Consider the following 24,584-nt stretch of genomic DNA (forward strand, 5'->3'; position numbering starts at 1 on the left):
GGATCACGACCCCCAGGGGCCACATATCAGATAACCTAAATATTAGATATTTACATTATAATTCATAATGTATCAAAATTACAGACATGAAGTAGCAATGAAATAATGCTATGGTTGGGAGGTTACCACAACATGGAGAACTGTTAGGGGCACAGCATTAGGAAGGTTGAGAACTTAGATCTGTCATTTCCTGAAGTACAGTGAAATCCAACAAACTCCCAGCTCCATTGAAGTGGGAATTTCTGGTTTCTTTGGAGACTGAGTTGTGTCATGTGATGTTTTTCTGTAAACTTTCCTATAAGAGGTTGTTTTTGCTGAAACAGACATGTGGTCTTTTTCTGGAAGCTGTAGTAGATTAATTTGCCCTACTTGCCCCCTACAGTGGCAGTGTGAGTTCCTTGCTACTGCCCCAATGTTGTGGATTCTCGAATGAAAGACACACACACACACACACACACACACACACAGCCTTATATTTAATATGCCTTAAGCAGCTCAATAGTGGGGCCACTGCCAAACTTCCATGTAGCTGCTACACTCTCCCCTCTGATATTCCTGAATTATTACTTATTAAAACCTATATCACCTTGGCCGCCCCAGCCTGCAGCCCTCTTGAACCACAATCCCTGACTCTTATATGTTGACTTTTTCTCTGTCCTGAACTTCTCAGGCCTGATCTTTCTGCTTCCCCTTCTTCTTCTCAGGTCCCCTTGCCCATGAATCCTAAAGTCCTGCACAGAAGTGGCAAGAAGCTGCCAGAACACCACAAGCCGCATCTTTGGTTCGTTTCTCTCTACTAAGCACAACAAATGACGATCAGCAAAGAGTGACGTGGGGAACCAATGCCCCACAGCCTTGCCAACTCTCTGATGGGTCGTATGTACACACTTTCCAAACATCACATGTTCTCGCAAGCATCAGCTCTAGCAAAACATCACATGTCCTTTTCACAGGCAGCTTCTGTTGTGGATTTGGTTTAACGCCTGTGTTATATTATTTGGGTTCCCAAACTGTGAACTCAGACCAATTCGCAGAGCCTTGTGGTTTCTTCTGGATAGAACTGCCATCGCTGAGTTTTGAGTGGTGTTTGTGAGTAGATCCACTTGCTGCCACTTGCCGATTCATCTGAACTGGACTGCTGAGATCCTGACAACCCAGATTGGATTCACTCCAAAGAACTATTTCTACGCAGGTCCTCCTATGCCCTGTTAACCTTTCTTTTCCACTACCTCGGGTGGATGGTAAGCGAGAGGGGAGGTAAAAACATTTAAGTACACTCATTAAAGTAAGTATGAAAAATAGACCCCAAGGAGTAACCACTCATTTTACCCACGCGTTCCCTGGTGTCCTCTCATTTACCACCCTTAAAGGAAAGCGACATAAAGCTTTTAGTCACCACCTCAACACCAGCACACACACACCTACAGGAAAGGGGCTAAGGAGAGACATTGGGAATAGAGATTCACTGTTTTAGAAGCTGAGAGGGAATCTAGAGCAAGGAGGTCAGACAGTCTCAGCATCCTACTTCTGGATCTCCCTGGCTCAACTGCACATTCCTATTCAAAGCCATTTTAGATCAGCAAGTACCTGTTTAATTGACTATACATATGTAGGATGATGTCATTATGCAGGCGAAGGCAGGTACAAAATAGAACGAGGCCTGTCATTGGACGAGAAGGAAGGATGGGCAGGAGAAAAGTTTTAGGGAAGGGAGGAGACTGGAGAGAGGGGATAACCAGTGGAGAGAACATGGAGGCGGATGTTAAGATTCCTCTCTGCACATTTATAGGTTGTTATAAATATTCTTAAGGGATGGATGTGTACAGGGCTTTGTATGTCTAGATGAGCGAATTATATATTATCAATTGGATCAGAGGTTATTTCGTTGTGTGTTCTTTCATGTGGTGACTTAAGTTTAAGAGAGTGTGGTGGCTAGACACTTTAGCCCGCCACGAAATTGGGATGTGTATGTCTGGCATGGTGGCAACCTACCTTGGGAAGTAGACAGGTAGAGAGACTGTTACCAGGCTCAGAAAGAAGCCATCCGCAGTGTGATATGGGATAGAGCAAAGCAGGTGAGACGCTTTGCTGACTGAGATGAAGATATCTACCAGATATCTTAGGGCACTATGGTGTCGGATCTAATGCAGGGTAAAAGACAGCATTTTTTTTTTATAATTTTACAGCAACATACATACATAATCAAAAGATACAGGACCAGCAAGAAAGCACAACTGGTAAAGATACTTGCCACCACGAATGCCTATCTGAGTTTAATCTCTGGAGCCCACCTGGTATAACAGAATTGTGTAGGGAAGTATGAGAAAAAAAATGATCTGAGGGGTTGGGGATTTAGCTCAGTGGTAGAGCGCTTGCCTAGCAAGCGCAAGGCCCTGGGTTCGGTCCTCAGCTCCGAAAGGAAAAAAAAAAATGATCTGAGGTTATTTTACAGAAATATGCTACGAACACCTTTCATGTTACTCTCTGCTTTTTTAAAAATATTTATTTATTTTATTTATATGGATGTGTGTGTGTGTGTGTGTGTGTGTGTGTGTGTGTGTGTGTGTGTGCGCGCTGCATGAGTTTATGTGCACCGAAAATATGCAGAAACCTAGGGAGACCAGAAGAAGGTGCTAGATCCCTGGGAACTGGGATGTTAGAGGCAGTTGTGACCTGCCATGTGGATGATGTAACAGAGCTCAAGCCTTACAGGAGCAGCTTTGAGCCATGTCTCTGCTAAAGGCTCTACTTTATTACTTTAGAGGGGGAAAGCAACTATGTGCTCCAAATTTGTGAAACAACCTAATAAAATTAATATATAATATCTGCTTAGCTATTGGTTATTTTATTCATAGAATGTTATCAATACATAGGAGATAAAAAACCTAGAGGACTTCAACACTTCATGCAATAGTTTTTTTTCCAAAAGGAAAAGTTCTGATGCCCAAGTATGGTTTCAAGAGCAATAGGCACATGTCTACTCCAGTTCAGAATGAAGTGGGATTGGTTATGACTCATTATTTAACAAACAGCAGATCCAGTAGGACAACTGTAGGGGGACATTTGTGGACTGTGCAGTTGTGGGCACTCTAAGCAAAACAAGAGAAACACGAAGGAGAAGCATTGCTGGCACAAGCAGCAGACTGCGCAGACCACAGAGGAGTCCGGCTTTCAGGAAGACCCTTCGTTTGACATGAATTTTGAAAATGACACAGAATGAAGAGATTAGTGTATCCAGATCAATACAGCCATAAATTCAAGCCAGACAGGTCAGATACACTAGGAAAATGCTTGTTTTATATACCTTTACCTCTGAAAAATGCTTCAATGAATTTCTGAAAAGAAAAAATTTTCATGTTTTAAAAATACATGTATGATATATGCATGCATGTATGTATGTGTGTATACATGTATGTATGTATGTATGTATGCATGTATGTATGTATTTATATTACTATGAGTCAAACTGTGTCCTTACTGGGCACAATATATTTTTTAGCTGACATAAAGTATAATATATATATATATATATATATATATATATATATATATGACCTAATGCGAATTTAATTATCAGGTTAATTAGCACAGCTCTTACCTCAGATGTATTTCTTTATGTTAGGGACATTCTCCTTTCTCAATGACTTTGAAATATGCACTTAACGATTATCAGCCCTGGTTCTTCTTCCTACCTGAGTGCACCCCTGTGTCCACTGACTGTGCTCTTTACATCCCTTTCCAGGCTGGAGACCTGCAGCAAAGCTCTGTGTGCTTTCCAAACCCCAAGGTGAGAAAAGTCGCATTTGCCAAGTGTAGTAATGGGGTTGCCAGGGTAAAGGTCAGACACTAGCTGGGGCAACAATTATCAAACTTCTTAGCAAAAATAAAAATCAAATAGAAATGGAAAAAAATGCTGAACAACCCGGTGCTGATTACAGCTCATTCTTATCCAGGACCCTACTCTCTCAGAACCTTTATTTTTAATATAATAATATTCATTTTTGCTATGAAGTCAACTTAATTTCTTTTTAAAATAGTATGTAGTTCAGATTTCTTTTTTTCTATTTAAATGGATCGATGAGATATTTAAATTTTACTTCTAGTAATACTGTGTTAGAGGTGTGCAGGAATTAGAAAATTTCAGGAATTAACTGGAAGTAGAGATTTCTAATTAGAAATAAGTAATTCTTTTGGCCTGTTTTGAGGGAGAGAGTTATCCTTTTGAAGGCTTATGCACCATGTGTGGAATCATCTAGAAATTCTGGAAGATTCTTATTAGAAAGAAACATTTCAGTCGGTAACCAAGATACACTTTGGCTAGAAATCTAAAATTTGTATCTGATCTTTAGACATTTTAGCTCTCTTTCTTATAAATTATTTAATATGCTTTTTTGAGAAGAGAGAATCCTTATTTTTATTCTTTGTGATGTCTAGAAAATAAATACTTCTGTGGCAGTTCGATTAATGCATTCTATAATAAACATATATCAAGGTATTACATTGTATCTCATAAACATGTATTGCTATTTCCTAATAAAAATAACATCTTCAAAATGCATTTTTAATTAGTTCCCTGGAAGAAACTGTAGGCTGCTCTGCGGTCTACCTGAAAGCAGTTCTGTGACTCAGACCTGGTTTTTCTGCTTCTTGAGTCTGAATATTCCTCACATAGGAAGTGACGGCCGTGATTTAGACAGTGCTGTGGTTCTGTGGCTCTATGGTTCCAGAACTCTCTTCAGTTTGACATAATCCAACTCAAGGGCTGTGCTCACTAAGCCGTCTAATGGGCATCTCCTCTTGTGGCATTGGGGCACTTACTGTCTGTCCTCTGTGATGTCACCATGGGCTGTCTTCCTGGTCGTAGGTGACTTTGTTTAGATTTTCCTGCACCATCCACTAACACGTGTTTCATTTCACCTCAAATTTCAGCACGGCTGAGTTCTGGTTTGAAAATCCATGTATCTGTTTTAAGCATGGCTGCACCCTTGTTTCTAGAAAGAGCACACAAACTCTCTGGCAGATGGGGAGGAAGAGAAAGTTGAACACACATCAGGGAAGTTGAACACACATAGCTCATCACTCTCCTCAAGTTGTCTATGATTTTAAAAATAGATATAGAAATCTACACAGCTCCCAGTCTAGGCTGAAATCCTGTGACCTGTTAAGGCTAAAAACATACTCCTCAAGTGAACGTCCGCTAAGTGATGATATTGGAGTTAGAGCAATCATATTTTATGTTAGGCTTTGAGTCTGTTTGTCCATTAAAGCCACAGGTCATCACACAGATGGTCTTTCTCCTTACAGCTGATTCCCCCGAGTGAAGAGCCTTTTACAACTGTCATTCTCAATATCACCACCTTGTCTACTGTGGCACTTCATGTTTTAAATTCCCCAAAAGGCCCATGTGCTTGAGACTTGATCCTGGACATGTAAAGCCATTAGGGGACCTTTGGGTAAGTAGAACAAAATTGGCATACGCTGGGATATGGTGACCCTGGATTTCTCTTCTTTATCACATCTTGGCCACTGTGAAGGATGCACACCACCAGGACATGCTACCTCACCATTAGCCCCACAACCACGAGCTAATTAACAATGGACTGACACTTCCAATTGTGTCTTTTCACCGGGAAATTGAAACAAACATCTATTCACCCCAGATACTGCACCAATGACAGAACTGCAGTCCCACTGAAGTCCAACTTTGAAAACCTAGGAATTTATTTATATTTACCTATAGAGTATGGGTAAGTTAGGTGTCTACAAAATAGATGTCACCCTCATGGCTGTGTCATGGACTCCCCTCTCAACCCTCCATTCTCCATATATTCTAGCACCTCCCAACCTCATTTGCAGGAAGGAATAATGGCTGGGTTTCCGGATGAGGGTCCTTTGACTTCCTGTCTGCCATTCTATAAGGAAATGTCCACAGCTCCATTGTCATAATCATAGACATAGCTACCTCTGGACTGGTCCACTCGATTACTTGCCAGAGCTACCAAGCCATGGTAACTCAACTCTAAGATGGCAATGGGGTAAGCTTGTTATACCTAGAAGAAAAGAAACTAAAATCAACTTCTCTCCTTTGAGGTTGATTATCTTACGTATAGTAACAGGAAGCTGACCTACTTTCTCCTTGTCTAAAGGGGTCAGCTTGCCTTCCCTGGGTAGATGCTAAATGCTGTTCCTCAAGTTCCTGATTCCACTTTTCTTTCTCCCCAGCAGTGTCTTTTGGGGCTTTCAGATTAATCAGCTTCCATTTCAGAACCCGCTACTCCTCTGTTCCCTTCCCGTCGAGTCATAGGACAAACTCCATGATAGTGTGTTCCTTTCCCAAACATCTCCAGCCTGTGATGTCTTCCCTTCAGCTGCCAGCGAGAGTCCTGTTAACCAGCCAATCTTGAAATTCCTCTGAAGACAGATAAGAAACACATTTGCTCTTGAAACAGCTCCCCGGCACATTTAAATGTACCCATTCTGTTGCTTTCTGTTTGCTCAGAGCCTTGGCTATAGGATGGAGACCGAGTTTCAGTGACAGATGGTGGAGGATAATCTTTCATTTTGTCATAAAGGTAACCCTCTGAGGAGCCTGGAAAAGACTTTCCACTTGGAAAATCTGGCTGAATAAGGCATGTTTGTAACCAGATGGAAAGGGGGGAAAGGCTCTTTTTCTATTTTTCAAGCTAGAGGGCTTGCATGCCTTTACTTTTAGGCGAACCTCACTATGACAATCTGTCCTCTGCACTCAGATTTATTTGTGACACCATCAGTGCCTGTGCATGTTAATTAATGACGATTGCACTGTGCTTGAACCCCAGCAATAAATAAGAAAATGAGGCTATTAAAGATAATCCAATAAACAAACCCATGAAAAGCTGTCTTCTAGTGTCATCCATTGCTATTTTTAAAGAAGGCCCATGACTAAATGAAATACAATGCTGAAATTAATCTTTTTTGAGGTTGATAAATGGAGACTATAAATGTGACTTTAAACATGCCTTTTAAATTTTATGTTGGCTAAGAAATCATAGGTTTATGTGTGGATGAAGTATACATTTTATTTTTCTAACAAGTTCAGCCAAAGTGGGGTATGATTTAATGAGTGGGAGAGCCTTATACTAGGTACTGCAATAAAGAAATTGCATCGGTGAAAACAAAGAAATTCCAACTCTAATCAATAAATGACAGGCTATAAGACAAATTATCAATGAGCTGAATTCAGAATGTTACTAATGATATTACTAGTGATAAGACTGGTATGGTGGACACACATGCCTGTAATTCCACAACTCAGGAAGCTGAGGCAGGAGAATCACTAAAATCAGCAATCAATAAATGGAGCATCATGAAACTGAAAAGTTTCTATAAGGTAAAGGATACCACCATTAACACACAGTGACAGCCCACAGAGTAGGAAAAGATTTTTACTACCACACATCTAATAGAGAGCTAATATCCAAAAATACACAAGGAAGTAAAAAAAAAAACCCTAAGTACCAAGGAAACAATTAAAACTCAATTAAAAATGAGGTACAAATCTAAACAGAATTTTCCAGAGATGAAACAAAGACATATGCAATATCCTTAGTCATCTAGGAGATGCAAATCAAAAGTACTTTGATATTTCCTCTTATACCAGTCAGAATAACTGGACCAATAACACAAATGGTAGTTCTTGTTGATGAGAATGTGAAGTAAGGGAAACGCTCATTCACTGCTGGTGGGACTGTAAACTTGTGCAACCACTGTGGAAAATGGTGTGGCAGTTCCTCAGGAAGATAGGAATTGATCTACCTCAAATCCAGCTCTACCCTTCTTGGGCATATACCCAAAGGACTCTACATCCTATTACACAGACACTTGCTTATCCATGTTCATTCCTGCTCTCCTCATAATAGCCAGAAATTGAAAACAGATGCCAACACATGGATGAATAAAGAAAATGTGGTCTATTTACACAACGGAATATTGGTCAGCCATTAAAAAATAAATTATGAAATTCACAGGTAAATATATAGAACTAGAAAAAAATCATATTTGGGTGAGCTAACCACAAAAGACAAAAATCATACATATTTACTAAAATGTGGATATTAGCTGTTAAATCTTCAATAAACAGGATATAAGCCATATAACCATAGAGGTTAGTTATAGTCTAGGGATGAGGGAAGGATCTCCCTAGAAAGAAAAAACAGAGTAGATAATTATGACTGGATGGGGAAATGGAATGGGGATATCAAATGGGAAGGAGGAAAAAGCAGGGGGGTGGGGAAGGGGTGAAGAAAAGGACAGCTAAAACTAAGTCATTTGAGGGGTGACATGGAAACCAGATATAATAGAAGCTTCTTAACAAATGTACATAATATAAAAGAAATCTAAATGAAATCACCAAATAATGGTAGAGACAAAGTCTCAACTTGATATCTCTTGGCACCTACTGAACTCTCCAGTGCCAGGAATGGGTCATCTAATCAAGTTGGCTAAAGAGGCCCCAAACAACCCAGGCTTCTGTGGAAGCTACTGGGTTCTCTCCACAAATCAATGGCAGTGCCCTATTATTGAAGACAACACCTACATAAGTTATTCAGCAAGGAGAAGTTGAGCTGGTGTCAATGTAGAGCCTTCACCCCCACTGACTAGTGTTCATGGTACTGTAAGGTACGCTGCATGCTACCAGCCTCGAAAGAGAAACACCAACACAGCTACAAACCCTTCAGTCTACAATGGTGAGCTGCCTGCAATGGGCACTGGTACTCCAGTGGCACAAACATCATGGAAGAAACCACTAGCTCTCTGACTGAATTTAAGGACCCCTTCATGAGATAGAATCCATGTTCAACACTGCTCAGGTGGAAGAACCTGAGAGTAGAAAGGCCATGAGTCTAGGGGAGAACCAAACACTGGTGTTCTGTCAAAGGCGCAGAGCAATACAACTCTTAGTAACATGTTCCTGTACTCATAGATCAGTGTCTTGCTCAGCCGTTATCAGAGACACTGCCTCCTGCAGTAGATGGGAGCAAACACAGGGACAACGTGTAGAGAGAACGACTTTGGAACATTCAGTCGTAAATGAGATGTCTCCACCAAAACCCTTCCCTCTGGGCTCACACGCCAAAGAGGCGGAGAGGATGGAAGACCCCAAGGAAAGAAGGCCTTGTAGACACGTCAGGAATGAAGCACACATGAACTCACAGAGACCGTGGGAGCATGCGCAGAGACTGCATGGGCATGTATCAGATGGGGTCCTAAAGCCAAAGGAAAAGTGGACATGGGTCATCATCCCTAACATAGAATTAATTTCCAATTGATCACTACTTGTAATCACTCCAATGGAGTCTCACTGGGATTGCAAGCCACACTTTGGGGCAGTCTCCACTAATGCCCAGCAGTTGATGGCCAACTAAAATTAAATTTAATGGTATTTCTTAAGGCTTTCTTCCTTCTTCCCTTCCTTCTTTTCTGTTGTTTTTGCTGTTTTTAACCTTACAGGTCTTTTGCTTATATAGTATGGTTTCCCGTATTGTGTTCTTATGAGCTTTCTGTGTGTGTACATGTGCACATTTCTGTGTCTCTATGTATTTCTTGTGCTCTTTTCTTGGCTCCTTTCCCTCCGTTTGTGTTGTCCTGTTATGGTTTGCTATTTTTTATTTTATCTAATATTATTTTATCATCATTTTTAGATGCTTGTTTGTTTTCTAATGAAGGAGATTGGAAGGGTGTGGATTTTTGTGGGTGGGGAGGTGGGAAGTATCTGGGGGAGCTGGGAAAGGGCAAATTGTAATCAAAATATATTGTATTTTCAATGAAAATAAGTACAAACTACTGGATTTTCTGCCTCCCGAATCTCCCTTCTACTCTGTAGAGGGTATTTCTCTCCATGTGCTGCTAAGTGGGTTTGTGTTGCCTCATCCCTAATACAAGCCTTTCTTAACCTGTTGAGTCAGTGTGTATATGTTATATACATTTGAATATATATGTATGTATTAGAACGACTTACAGGCTGCAGTCTAGAAAATTCAACAATGGCTGGCTGTGAGCAGGAAGTCCAAGAATCTAGGATCTGCTCAGTACCACAAGACAGGATGCCTTAGTCGGTCTTCAATATGTGCTAGAAGAGTAGGTTCCGGTGCCTGTGAAGGAATGGATTTATTAACAAGATGAGGGCAAGCAGACAGAGAGCAAAGGCTTCTTTCTTCAATACCCTCATGTAGATGTCTAGCAGAAGATATGGCCCATACTAAATGTATGACTGACTGCCTCAAAATGGAAATTAAAATCTGTGTCTTCCAGTCTTAAGATTTAGATCAAAGGTGTCTTCCTGCTGTAAGATTCAGATCAAAAGTGTGCCTGCCTATCTTAAAGGTCCAGACTAAAAGTGGATTGACAAACTTCAAACCAAGCAGAAAATCTCTCACAAGCGTGCCCTCTATTTCTGGATTGTAGTTCATTCCAGATATAGTCAAGTTGACAATCAAGATTAGCCATCATAGAGAATGAGGGTTTTGTTTCCTTTTTACCTCTGGGAAAAATGAAGAGATGCATCAAAGGATAAATATTGACATGTAAGAACTGAGACTGCCCCTCAAATCCCTCAGATCTTGTTGATGAATTTTCAGAGAAAATTATATATGATCTATAACACTGGTCATCTTTCAGATGTGTAGCAGAACTAAGCAGACTAAGCTATGAGAAATCTCCTGAGGAACAGAACCAATAGAATGTAATTATACTGGGATTTGTTGGATTGGCTCGCACAATGGCTTTCTTCAAGCTAGACAGCCAAGAAAACCAGCAGCTGTTTAGTTCAACAAGCTGGTACCTTCAGAAAAAATACATCCAATGACATAGCCATCTGAAAGGTCTCTGAAAAGCTGTCGGTACAAGTTTGCATTCAAACTCTGAAGAATCTTTTCTGATGTCTGAAACCTCCTGTTCCAAAAGAATCAGCATGTATGTGCCTGTGAATTTCCCACTCTGGCCACTTTTTGTTCCCTCTGAGATCCCAAATTATTGAATGTTTCCCATATTCAGGATGGGGCTTCCCCGCAGTTCACTGACTCTCAGGCCAATCATTTCTAGAAACATTCTCCCAGACACAGCCAAAAGTAGGTCTTACCAATTTTCTACATGACTTTCAGTCTAGTCAAGTCACCAAGGTTAACAATGACAAGGAAGAAACAGGTAGATGATGATAACCATGTGGGTACCAGTGATAGTAAATGTTAGTGGGAGAGGCTAAGGTCTGTAGTTATACCTTAACCTTAAAAACATAACCTGGGACTAGAATGTTGGCTTGGCAGTTGTGATGGTTTGCATATGCTTGGCCCAGGGAGTGGCACAATTAGAAGGAGTGGCCTTGTTGGAGGAAATGTGTCACTGTGGGGGTGGACTTGGAGACCTAGCTGCCTGAGGATGCTCAGTCTGTTCCTGGCTTCCTTCAGGTGAAGATGTAGAACTCTCAGCTCCTCCTGCACCATGCCTGCCTGGGTTCTGCCATGCTCCTGCCTTGATGATAATGGACTGAACCTCTGAACCTGTAAGCCAGCCCCAATGAAATGTGGTCCCTTATAAAACTTACATTGGTCATGGTGTCTGTTCACAGCAATAAGACACTAACTAAGACAGCAGTTAAGAGTACTTGTTGCTCGTTCAAATGACCTGAATTGAGTTCTGAGCATCCTTATGGTGGCTCACAACCATCCTTAAATCCATTTCCAGGGGATGCAATGCCCTCTTCTGATATCTATTGGCATCAGTGGTTCATGTAGTTCTCACACATACACAGAGGCAAAACACCCACACATACAATTTTCTTTTTAGATATTTTGAAAAAGAATACATAGACCTGGAACTTCTGAGGAATCTCTGCCTAGCTGCTTGATTTATGGTTCTATGTTGAGTTTATCATTATAGCTGTACAATTAATTAACTGTCCCCCCAGCTTCAAATAATGAAAAAGAGAAGTGTTACCAGAAGTATAGAATACATAATACTATATTCAATAGCCATATATACAAAATTATATACATACATTCTGTATCAAGGGATAGGAAATACTTTTAAATACTTAATAAAATACCAGTGCTAAGGACATGTTGACTATTTTATCCAAAACTGTGATTCTATAACTGCTACTTTCTTTCTTTTCAGTAGATAATTCTTTTAGCTATAATTATTAATGCATATTAATATGCCCATGTTAATAGATTTCACTGTGACCTTTCCACACATTCATCTATCAGGCTGCTTTCTCCTAATGATATCATACATTCTGGTTTCTCAGACTTGGCATGTGGGGGCCATGGGACCTGGAGAATAGAATCGTAGAGAGCATTTGTATTCTTGCTAGTGTGTCATCTTTGAAGCAAAGGACTGACTTCAGAAACAAAGAGGTCACACTAGAATCAGCAGAATAATAATGCCTTCATATCCTCTGGAATTTATTGAGATAATGAATGCTTCTGGAAGACAGTAGGAGTGGAGACAAGAGGGCGATGAAATGACACTGACCACATCTTCTTGGGCTGCGGTTATCAAACAGCCTGGGCCAGAACACAGAGGGGAAAAAATAATCTTAATTTCATTTACGTAAAATTCCTCTTCTCTGAAGCTATTTTCTATTTTGTAAATTAGTTTTAATGGTGGGTTTGCTCATGAGAGAGCTTTGGGCTTTATTATTATTTTTTTTGTATGTGTATATTTTGCTTGTGTGGACGTAGGTGTACCGTGTATGTGCCTGGTACCCTAGAGGACCAGAAGATGGTGGATCTCCTGGAACTGGAGTAATAAATGGTTGTGAGTCACCTGTGGGTGCCGGGAACTGAGCTGAGCCACTCTGCAAGAGTGGCAGTTGCTCTTAATTATTGAGCCACCTCTCCAGGCCCAGACATTCTTATTTTTATTTGTGTTCTTCTTTGAGCCTCTGTATAGTTTCTCAAAATGAAATGACAGTGTCAGTCACATCTAGTAAAAAAGGAAGCTGCCATTAACAAGGAAGGAGAGGCTAGGCTGATGGAAGGGGAGGTGGTGTGTTAAAGTTGTAAGTCCGGGCTTTAAGGCAGGTTTCAGGAGCTAAGGCTCTGGCAAGCCTTGCTTCCCTGGGTCAGTGTCTTTATATCGATGTATCTTGAGAACTCCTAATCTTAAAATCCAGAATCCAAAATGCTTCACCCTCTGGTACAATGACAGAAGTTTAAAAAAAAAAAGATCATACCCTAGACCTCATGTGAATAATACAGTCAGGATGCAGGAATGATGAACACGTAGTGTAAACTCCTGAGCTTGGGATGTAGTTCAGTGGTTAAAGCTCTTGCCTAACTTGCTTGAAGTTCTTCTTTTAGCTCTCAGTACTACAAAAAACCAGAATGGATCAAATTATGGTAAAACCTTGTGTTTTACTATAGAACCATGAACGCATGGTTTTACCAAAGAACACACGAAATGAACTTGATATTTAAATGTGTTCCATACCTAAGGTATCTTCCTATGTTTATGAAATTCCATAGTCCAAAATAATCTGAAGTCATACAGGCCATTCCTCTGAAGCATGTTGGATAGGAAGTATCCAGACTGCATTATCTACAAAGCACATGTATTATTAGTCTCACTTTGCAAAAGCAGAAACTAAGTCTCAATGAGGCTGAGGTGGATTTGCCCAAGTAATCCAATCCCAGGATATTCAAACCTTGAGCTAAGTACTCTCACACTTGTAATTTCCCCAGGGGAACACCAACTGTGAAGCCAGTACTTGGTCCACAGAAACTTCTTCTATGGGAGAGTCTCAATGTCCACTGGATATTTTGTTCTCCATGAATTCCCAGCAGTGGGCTGGAACTTCCAAGGCTAGCATCTTCCTGAGCTGCCTGACATTGTTTCAACTCACTGTTTTCCTACCTGGAAAGTAAAGGCTATGGGTGGTCAGTGCTGCCTGGGGACTTTTAGGAAGCTTGCATCCCTTCAAGCTAATGCGCTTTTCACCTCTTGTAAAACCAAAGAGGGATGGAGGACGGAAGTGTTGAGTAACAACAATAAAAGGGAAGGATTGAAAGCAAGATTCCATGGCTGAAACCCAAGCAGCAGACTCTCCTATCCTTGTTTAACTGAGAATGGGAAGCTGTAATAGGACCAATTCCTTTCAGGGAATTCAGCCCTCTGAAAAAAAAGATTTCAGAAGCCAAAATCTCCTCAGGTTTGTGACCTATGAGGGGGCAGATGAGTAGGAGCCTAGCAGGAATGTGAAGACTAAGAGGAGACAGGTTAGAAGGCTTGGGATCTGTGCTAGTTCTGTCAGTTGTCAGCCAGGGAGTCATCACATGAATTTCCTAAGACTGCTACAAAGGCTTAGTGGATAGAGTATGAACCCTGTACAAAATGAATGCTAACTGAAATTTAGATGCCACTATACTAACTCAACTGGAGGAGAAGGATGTTGGGTAGGGCATGGGCTTCCCAGAATTGCTGATACAAGTTAGCACAAACTGAGTGTTTCGAAGCAATAGGAGTTTAACTTCAGTTCTGTAGGCCAAGATGTTGGCAGTGTCATACTCTGAAGGCTTTGTGGGAGAATTCTTTCTTGCCTGTGAGCTTCTAATATCCATCCCATTCATTGTGGCTGTAGCATTCCAACCTCTGCCTCTTTTTTTTCATTTAACCTTTCCTATGTCTCCTCTTCTATACTGTAGAAAGACATTGTCATTGTATTTAGGGAGCATCTGGGTAATCTTGAGTGATGTCATCTCAAAGTCCTTAATTACACCTGGAAAGAATATTTTTGTTTTGTTCTTTCAAATAAGACCACATCACAAGATCTGGCTATCAGAATAAGGATATATTCTCTTTGTCTCTCTGTCCATTTGCTTACTGTATATTTGTCACAACAGACATGTGACAGTCACAGGACCACTGGTGGGAGTTGCTCCTCTCTTTCCAGGACGTGGGTTCCAAAGACTGAACTCAGGTCATCAGGTTTGACATTGACAGAAAAGCACCTTTACCCACTAAGCCATCTCTCTGGCCCCATGGGCATAATTTAGAGGCTACTGTTCAACCTACTTGACAGGTATTAAAAATGCCTTCTTACAGGGCAGATGCAGTATATGCCTTTAATCCCAGCTCTTGGGAGGCAGAGGCAGGAGAATTTCTGTGAATTAAAGGCCATCTTATCTACCAAGTGAGTTCCAAGACAGCCAGGGCTGTTACACAGAAAAAGCCTATCTCATTGAATATCGATAATAATAATAATAATAATAACAACAACAACAACAATAATAATAATAACTTATTTTAAATGCCTTCTCTTTTAACTATGTTTATATTTTTGTCTTGGTATCTAAACTCTGGCTCAGGAGACATTTATTAAAGCGGTGTGTTAGACTTGGTGCCACAAATCTGAAACAATGAGGGGCATCAGAAAAGTAGATAAGGGCTTAGAGGGTAAGAAGCCACTTGGAACTTGAAGTCGTACCAGACACCCATAGCAGGAGCTTCAGGAGTAAATGTAGAAATATGGGAGAGCACATGGTCCATACGTCAAATTGTTGTTGTTTTTAGACTGGGTGTCTAGTTCACTTGTCCTAGTATATATTCCAACATTAAGACTGTTATGTATAGTTTTTAATGGTTGAAGGAAAAATGTTGAAAGAAAACTTTGACTTCTAAAGATCATGTAAGGGTTGGAGAGATTTCTTGTTAAAGGTTAGGCTCACAACCAAAAATATGAATCATATAAAATTCAGATTTTAGGGTTCATCACAGAGAGTTAAGAATGCATAGCCACATACACTGTTTGAAGACTGTTTATGTTCGTACCAATACAGCATAGCCGAGTTCTTTGAATATGGCTGGAAAGCTTAGTTATTTACAGAAAGCTTGCTGATTCCTAATGTAGAAGAAGCCTGCCAGAAACCATTGGAAGGGGTTGTGCTGCTCCAATTTGCCCACTGGACCCTTGGTAACAGTCCATGCTCTTGGCTTTACCTCTGCTCATCTGCGCTTTCCCTTTCTGAATCTCTCTCTTTAAGCTCTGATGGAGTCATAACCAGTAAGTGTTCCTTAACTTGTGTTACTTGGTCATTTTGGAGAACCCAAAACAAAGAATTGCTCAGGTTTGAAAATTAAGCCTTTCTTCAACATGTGAGTCATAAGATAAGCAGCTAGTCCTTGCACATATCAGAAGCAAACTTCTGTTGGTTTCATAATTACTGCTTCAATTGGTTAGGTTAAGAGGGAGCCATTTGCTGCTCAACTGCTCCTTGGGTTAAATGGCAGTCACTAGAAATGAGCTGTGCACTCCCTTCTGTTAATAAGGGAGCTTGGGGTAGCTGTTGTCACCATGGAGACTATTCCACAAAGGTGAAAATGGCTTCCTGATGGATGGGAGCTGAGATTAGAAAGGCTGGAAGCAGAGTTCTCAAATATTAGTACAGGGAAAAACCGCTAGGGGAGACTTCTAAACTACAGATGATCTGACCTCCCACCCAGCCGCTCTGTGGGACGTGGATGGAAGTATTTCAAAGGAACTAAACTATGATTTATATTCAGGCATATGTAATTTGTTAAATAAGCCAATGAAAAACTATAGTTCATTGTAAGTCTAGGCTCACCACACACACACACACACACACACACACACACACACACACACACACACACTTCAATCTAGTAACTGCTTTTTTAACTCCCTTGGATTATTATAAAGGTTGGCAAATTATAGCCTGAAGGTGACCTGTTGCTTGTGTAGGGGATAGAAATTTATTGGATATAGCGATATTTTTTCATTCATGGCTGCTTTGTGCTGTAGTGTCAGAGCTGAAGAGGTTTACAACAGAGGTGTTCTGGTCATAGGGCTCTGAAATGTTTACTATCTAGCTTTATGCAGAAATATTTTGCTAAGTTGTGACTTAGAGTCTAGAAACATCTTTCTTGGTGCCATCCCCACAAAGAGCGTCCTGGATCCTTTTCCCACTTTGCTTCAAGAGAGAATAATTGTCATCTGCATCAGCAACTAAGGACGGGCACATGGAGGTTTCTGTGACCCTTCTGTCCAGAGAGAACATGATCAAATGCTCTTCTCCTTTATGATTTATATCCTCTCTTCTCATTCCGCCTTAGGAGATGGATTGCAGAAATAAAGGGACGCTAGAGCGAAAAGAGAAAAGTGTTTTGCTTGCAGTGAAGCTCAAAGACAGAAGTCAGAAAGAGACCATTCAGCCTTACACCTCATGCCAGGTATTGGCGGTTCTGCTGGGAACAAGAAATCCACCTGCCACCAGACAGCCATGGTGTATTGTTTACAAGCTTCGTCCTACTGACAGTAATACTAAAATACTGTGACAGTCCTTTCTCATACAAAGAGAATTCTCTCCTCTAGCACTGTCTTATTCTTCTGGAGAGTGTTTCTTTTTCTGTGATATGGGCTAAATTGTGCTCCCCCCAATTTGTATGTTAAATTCCCCAAATCCAGCACTTTGAATGTCAAGGGGAGTCCTCAATCTCATAGCAAAAATAGCTTCCTTGCCCTTTACAGACAGCAGGAGCATGGCTCATGGACTTTCACATGATTTCTGATGACAGCATGGACCATGGACATCCACATGGTCTCTGGCAGAATCACCATTGAGAAAAAGTGACATAGAAGGCTTCTGTGACAACCCCTACCCCTACCCCCTATCTCCCCAAAAGTAACAGCCTAGACAGAAGCCATTGAAGAGAACTCTTAAAAATTGTGATAGCTGAAGTATAGCTCTCCACAATTGATGCCTTCTGACAGGAGTCTCAGTTTTCTTTAAGGGACTGGCCACCAAGAGTTCAACAATGCTCCAGTGAGTATATGGGCAGCACAAATTGGACTTCCTCCTCCTCCTCCTCCTCCACCTCTTCCTCCTCCTCCTCTTCCTCCTTTTCCTCTTCCTCCTCCTCCTTCTTCTCCTTCTCCACCTCCTCTTCCTTCTTCTTCTTCTTCTCCTTTCTTCCTTCCTTTTCTTCTTCCTTTTTTGTTTTCTTTTTTACCTTCTTCTCCTACTCCTCCTCCTTCATTTTTTGTTTTGTTTTTTTTTTTGTTTGTTTTTTGTTTTGTCTATTTTTGACAGGCAGAGGTCATAAGGTTGGAGGAGACAGACTTGGAAGGACTGGGAAGCTAGTGTGATCAGAGTCCATGATGTAAAATTCCCAAATAATCAGCAAAACATCTTATGCTGAAAAATATCACTGTCTTCGTAGACAGAGGTCCTGATTAAGGTACCTAAGTCAAAATAAGCTTATCAAGCCCTAATTCAGTATGACTGCTGCCCTTATAAACCATAAGACATAGTTATATACAGAAAAACCACTGTGTGAAGGCACAGACAAAAGGTGGCTACCTGCAAATCGGGGATAAGGACTACCAGAATAACTAGTCCATGATTCCAGATGTCCAGACATCTATAATAGTAAGTAAGCAAACCTCTGTTTGGGGCACTAGTCTATGCAACATTACTGTGGCAGCCTTAGTTATTACTATATCGTGATATATCAATGCTGTATATGGCACTCATACTATAGTCTAGCTCTTGGGTATGAAGACTCCACGTAGATAGAGCCTTTAAATAAGAGTGGACAAAAAGCATGTTGTCTCTGTGCCAGGTTAATCATCCCCGCTCTCATCATACATTTCACTTTGGCTCTGACAATACTATCTTCATAGAGCTGATTGATATATATCAGACTGTACTATATATGTGTGTATATATAATACATATATATGTAATATATATCATCATCCAAATAGACATATACATATATTTAGAGTCCCAAATAATCAGCAAAACATGTTTAAAATATCACATATATATCTATATCTACATAGATATAGATATATATGAAACTTGCACATTTGTTCTTGTCTTCATCATGTGGGTCTCACGAAGTCAGGCTCTTAGGTTTGCTGGCAAACACCTTCACCCACTGAGCCATCTCACTGGCCCTCTACATACTTTCCTAGCCCTACTGGTGCAACCACTGCACCTCTAGTTTGTCATTTTGCCAGTTTTACTACCTATTTCCCCTCTTGGCTGAGTGAGTGCCCTTTTGTAACTAAATGCAATTGAGAGTTCGGACATACCAGGAGATCAAAGAGTCAAGAGAGGTTTAGGGCCTACAATGAGAGAGATCTAGATCAAGTAAAATGTTATAAATAAATAAATAAATAAATAAATAAATAAATAAACAAACAAACAAACAAACAAATACATAAGAGCCCTAGAATTATTACAAATAGGTATTTCCCAAGCAAGGGAAACAAGGGGCTTTCTTATTGAAGAAGCTCACACTTACTATGACAGACTCATCATCATGTGCAGGTGCAGGCACATTCTTGAGTGTGGGCAACTTGATCTTGTGCCCCTTCGCACATCTCCTGCTTCTTTGTTATGACTTTGGGGTTTTTAATTGTTGTTGTTGGTTGCTTTTTTTTTTTTTGCTTGTTGTTGTTTTGTTGTTTTTGTTTGGTTTGTTTGTTTGAGTTTGGTTTTGATTTTTCAAGACTTGTAGCCCTGGCTGTCCTGGAATTAGCTCTATAGATCAGAGATGTGCCTGCCTCCCACTTCCAGATGCTGGGATTAAAGGTGTGCCACACCTGACTGGCCTGTTTGGTTTTTTTTAAAGGCAGTTTGAAATGTCTCTGAGTGGAGATTTAGCATTGTAAAAAGCAAAGTTCATTTCTAGGTCACTTTATAGGGTGGGGCCAAGGAGACTCAGAAAGTTTAGAGGGCATATAGTTCCATTCCAGGTCACCTTGTATGTTTGTCTCACAGACCTTTTATTGTTAAATAAAAGGCAACTTTAGAGACCAGCTTATCGTCACTTGGGGCTGGCTGCAGCTTTTTCCTTGTTGTCTCTGAAAGCCTCACCTAGTGACAGATTATTTTCTCTAGTCTCAAATGGTGATATGGGACAAAATAGCTCACTCATGACTATAGTTAAGGGTGTTGGTATCAGAGTCAAATTTCTCAACAGCCAGGTGAGGTCCCTTTGCAGGATCTATACAGAGCAAAGAGAAGCTCTTTAAGCACTGGTCTTAGGTTGCTTTTGTATGACTCAGTGCTTGCCCCAGGAAGCACAAGGCAGTAATGACTACAGGTGGTACCTCTGGTGTTAGGCTCTTTGTGGTAACCACATACTGACACCCATAGTTCTACAACTGTAATAGCTGTGGGTAAACCTAGGAAGTCCTGATTATTTAGTCCACAGCAGCAGTTGGCTGTTACTTCTAGTAGAAATGCATACTAGCATTCCTCCATCCTAGAGAGAACTATACGGTCACAGCTCCCAGGCCTGGAAATTAGTGAGACTCTTGGCTTCCTGAAGGCCTAAGAATTGTCAGGAGCTCTTCAAATGACCAGGGCATGTGCTTTCTTTTCTCTGGCTCCTTACAACCTTCTCTTCTTCAGCATCAACATTCTGATATCTCTACTTTTTGTGTGTCTTTTGTTTGGGTATTGGCCATTTACCTGTAACGGAGCAAAGATGTTGGAGGATGGGCAATTTGACATCATCATCATCATCATCATCATCATCATTATTATTAACAGCATTCATTTTACATCCTGCTCACTGCCCCACTCCCAGTCACCCCCTCCCACAATGCTTCTCTCCCCATCCCGGTTGCTGTAAAATTATAAAAAATGGCTAGATCTGGCACTGCAGTGTCCCAAGATATCTGGTAGATATCTTAATCTCAGTCAGCAAAGCCTCTCACCCGCTTTGCTCTATCCCATATCACACTGCCGATGGCCTCTCTTGAGCCTGGCAACAATCTCTTTACTCATCCAGTTCCCAAGGCAGGTTGCCACCATGCCAGAAATATACATCTCAATTCTGTGGCAGCTTAGTGTCCCAGCTGCTACACACTCTCAAACTTAATTCGCCACAAGAAAGAACACACAACACAATAACTTCTGATCCAATTGATAAGATATAATTGCCCACCTAAACATACAAAGCCCTATACATATCCATCCCTTAATAACGTGCATAACAATGTGTGTAAAGGTACAGAGTGGAATCTCGGTGGCTTTGTCTCTTCCATTCCAGTTTCCTTCTCTTCCCTCAAACTTTTTTCCTACCCATCCTTCCTTCTTGTCCAATCACAGGCCTCGTTCTGTCGTGTACCTGCCTTCAGGTATGTATGACATCATCCTGTATATCCCCTCTCCTCCTCTCCTCTGAGCATGTGGGGTCCAAGTTAATACTCTTGATTCACCCTCTATAAGGAGCACGGAATATATGGAAAACAACAGAATACGCTGGTGTCGGTTGATTGCTTCTACCATCTCTAAAGAAAGTAGCGAGGGAAAGAATAAACTCAAACATGAAATTTCCCAGTTCCAGATGCACACAAACATTCTCAGGATCTCTACCTGTGCCCTGGAAGAGAAAAACCTTCCCTGTACCAGCCTCTAAGGGAGATATGACTAAACGTTTACTGACAACAGATCAGGAATCAAGGAGGATAAAGTAGTAATATCGTTGATGACCAACTTGGTGAACCAATGAGTTTTATCAGGGTTATTTATATAACATAAGGGGTTTCACAGAAATGTAAATGACTCAGACAGCTCCATTACCCCAAGTACACCCCAGCATGGTGGAAAGCTCATGAAAGTTGGAAACCTGAAAGTGCTCTGTACAACCTACAGGCAGCCCAACAGGTTAGAGACTGTCCACTCATTCCAGGTAGCTCAAGTGGTCTGAGCTTCTTTCATGGAATTTAGAATCTCTACTTTTTCCAAGCAGTTTGACTAGTCTGAGTCCTTCCTGCTTGTATATGCTTATATATGATAAAAGAGCCTAGTGAATCTGGTCTGTTTCAAGGACTTCCTGAACTCACTGAGTTGTTTATTTCCTGGGTAAATATCTGGTGTCTTAACAAGTTTACCTCTTAGAACATGCTGTTGTGTTTACCTTGCCTTTTAAGATCTTGTGTCTTAATGAGCTTCCCTCCAAAGCGAAAGGTTTTAATTTTGGAGGAAATTGCTCTACAACACAGCTGAAGGGACAATCTTACCAAAAAAGCTGAACCCAAGTCCTTCTCATACAATTGGTTGATTTACAATGAAGGTTAGAGTCCTGGCTTCAAAAGTTATCTGTAGTTATAGAGAGGGCAAGAATTTGAAAGGAATTGGGGTTCTGTAAGTTGGGATGGAGAAAAGAGAGGGCATGGATTTTAAAGGAGCAGGATTCTGTAGCTTGGGATGGAGATGTATCAAAGGTGACTGGGGCTATTGAACCCTTAAATTCTCATAGGTTTATCCTCTCCCTACAAACACATAGGAAACAAGGTCTCCACCATTAGCAGAGGATACATCCACATCCCCAACCTCAGCACTATTGCCTTCTCTACCCTTTCCTGGAAGAATTAATCCTATAGTATCTGTAGAACTACTATTGCTCTTCCCTGAAAAAGATGACACTTGTTGCCCAATGATTTTTGCCACTGTATCTATGATCAGATGAGAGGATCAATAGGCTCCTAGAGATAAGGTATGCAGGAAGTACACTAAACACATAAAGAATTTACTTTAATTTGTCTTAGTTAGGGTTTCCATTGCTGTGAAGAGACACCATGACCAAAGCAACTCTCTTTTTATTTAATTTAATTTAATTTTTATTGGATGTTTTATTTATTAACATTTCAAATGTTTTCCCCTTTCCTGGTTTCCACTTTGGAAACCCCCTATCCCATCCTCCTTCCCCCTGCTTCTATGAGTGTACTCCCTCACCCACCCACCCACCCACTCCTGCCTCCCGGCCCTGGCATTTCCCTACACTGGGGCATTGAGCCTTCCCAGGACCAAGGGCCTCTCCTCCCATTGATGTCCAATAAGGTATCCTCTGCTACATTACAGCTGGAGCCATAGGTCCCTCCATGGATACTCGTTGTGCTGACGGGAGCCTGATATAGCTATCTCCTGAGAGGCTTAGCCAGAGTCTGACACATACAGAGGCAGATGCTCACAGCCAACCATTGGATGGAGCATGTGGTCCCCAGTCAGAGAAAGAACTGAAGGAACTTAAAGGGTTTTCAATCCATAGGAAAAACAATATCAACGAACCAGACCCCTCAAACTCAAAGTTCCAGGGACCAAAGAAACTCTTATAAAGGGCAACATTTAATTGGGGCTGGCTTACAGGTTCAGTAGTCCATTATCATGAAGGTGGGAAGCATGGCAGCTTACAGGCAGCAATGGTGATAGAGGAGTTAAGAGGCCTATATCTTGGTCCAACTGTATCCAGTAGAAGACTGCTTCCAGGCAGCCAGGAGGAAGCTCTCTCAAAGCCCATCCCAAGAGTAACACACTTCCTCCAAGAAGGCCACACCTCCTAATAACAGCACTCCCTGGGCCAAGCATATTCAAACCACTACAGAATTTAATGAGTTTTTCTAGTCCATAAAAGTAGAAGTCCAGGTTGGGTGTTTGGGGATGGATTTTAAGAGGGTGATATTGCTGAAGGGTAGCAAGCATGGCTCTGGCAAGCCTTACCCTTTCTTTCCATTCCCTCTATCCTGCTAAAAACTATTAGATCAAACTCCTAAAGCTAGCCACCAAGGTCTAGTCTCCTTTTTGGCTGTTTCCTCCTCTGAAGGGTGACTACCAAGGTTCAGCATCAAAGTATTAAAGTCCAACAATCCAAAGCCCCCTTTGACATAAATAGCATGCCCAATCAAAAGATATCACCTCATCCTAGCCCATTCTAACATAGCTCTTCCCCTTTTCTTTTCTTAAAAAGCATGCCTATGTGGTCATTGATTCTGTTCTTCTGCCTGAGTCAGAAAGCAACCATTATCTTTTCTTCCCCACTTAATAAAGGATCTTTCTGTAAAAGAGAGGTCTATGGGTCCAAAAGGGAATCCCTTCTCTGTACAGATCTCATTCAGAGATAATAGTGGGAGACTTATAAAAATAAATAAGTCTGAGTTTATCAAGGTGGACGCACTGAGAAGAAATTCCAACTTTAATGTTGAAGCTTGTGCAGTTTTCTTTTTAAATAAAAAGGTATACATAGTTTATTTAATTGGTTGCCTGAAGTTGGGGACAAAAGATGTCTATTAATGAACTAGAGATGTCTGAGATGCCTTGGTTTAATGTTTGGAGGAATTCAAAAGTGCAGGAAGATTAGAATGTTGTCATGAACTGGCCCTGTAAACCTAATCCTCCACAATGACTAATATCAGGAAAAAGGGGATTTATAGGGGAAACACCAGCATACTCAAAAAGCCCTGTCATTGCCCTGGTCTGTGTGCCAGTCACTACAGTTGGAGATGTGACTGCTCCACTGGATAAGTTAAATGCAGGGGGTCTAGTAGGAAAAGAGAGTAACAAGAATCAAGTGGCAGAACTGCGAAACCAACATCAAGGTGAGTGTGCTTACTATATTGGGTACCATGGACAAAGCAATGTTTATAATGGTCTGACTCATATAGACCATTGGCTATTTAATCATGATAGTCCCAGGAATGAAACATACAGAATTCTTGATTGTTCTTGATTGATCTATATAAGTAGTAAAATTTCAGAGCAAATGACTAAAAAGCTACTTTAAGTCAGCAA

The 24,584-nt window shown here is 40.9% G+C and overlaps 2 long non-coding RNA genes across 2 annotated transcripts in view; one reads left to right on the top strand and one right to left on the bottom strand.

Annotated features, from left to right (window-relative positions):
* Positions 1 to 3,694: 3,694 nt before the first annotated feature.
* On the top strand, positions 3,695 to 6,874 carry LOC102551544 (uncharacterized). The gene is made up of 2 exons (XR_015653066.1): positions 3,695 to 3,787; positions 5,305 to 6,874. It is a non-coding gene; the product is annotated as an uncharacterized LOC102551544 (long non-coding RNA).
* Positions 5,694 to 24,584, bottom strand: part of LOC103691306 (uncharacterized) — a 58,292-nt gene continuing 39,401 nt past the window's right edge. Inside the window, exons 3-4 of the long non-coding RNA XR_015653065.1 lie at positions 9,998 to 10,130; positions 5,694 to 6,411 (exon numbers count right to left, since the gene is read on the bottom strand). This is a non-coding gene — a long non-coding RNA (uncharacterized LOC103691306). The remainder of the gene's footprint in view (positions 6,412 to 9,997; positions 10,131 to 24,584) is intronic.

The sequence above is a fragment of the Rattus norvegicus genome, chromosome 1 (assembly GCF_021556685.1).
Source record: "Rattus norvegicus strain SHRSP/BbbUtx chromosome 1, alternate assembly SHRSP_T2T, whole genome shotgun sequence".
NCBI lineage: Eukaryota > Metazoa > Chordata > Mammalia > Rodentia > Muridae > Rattus > Rattus norvegicus.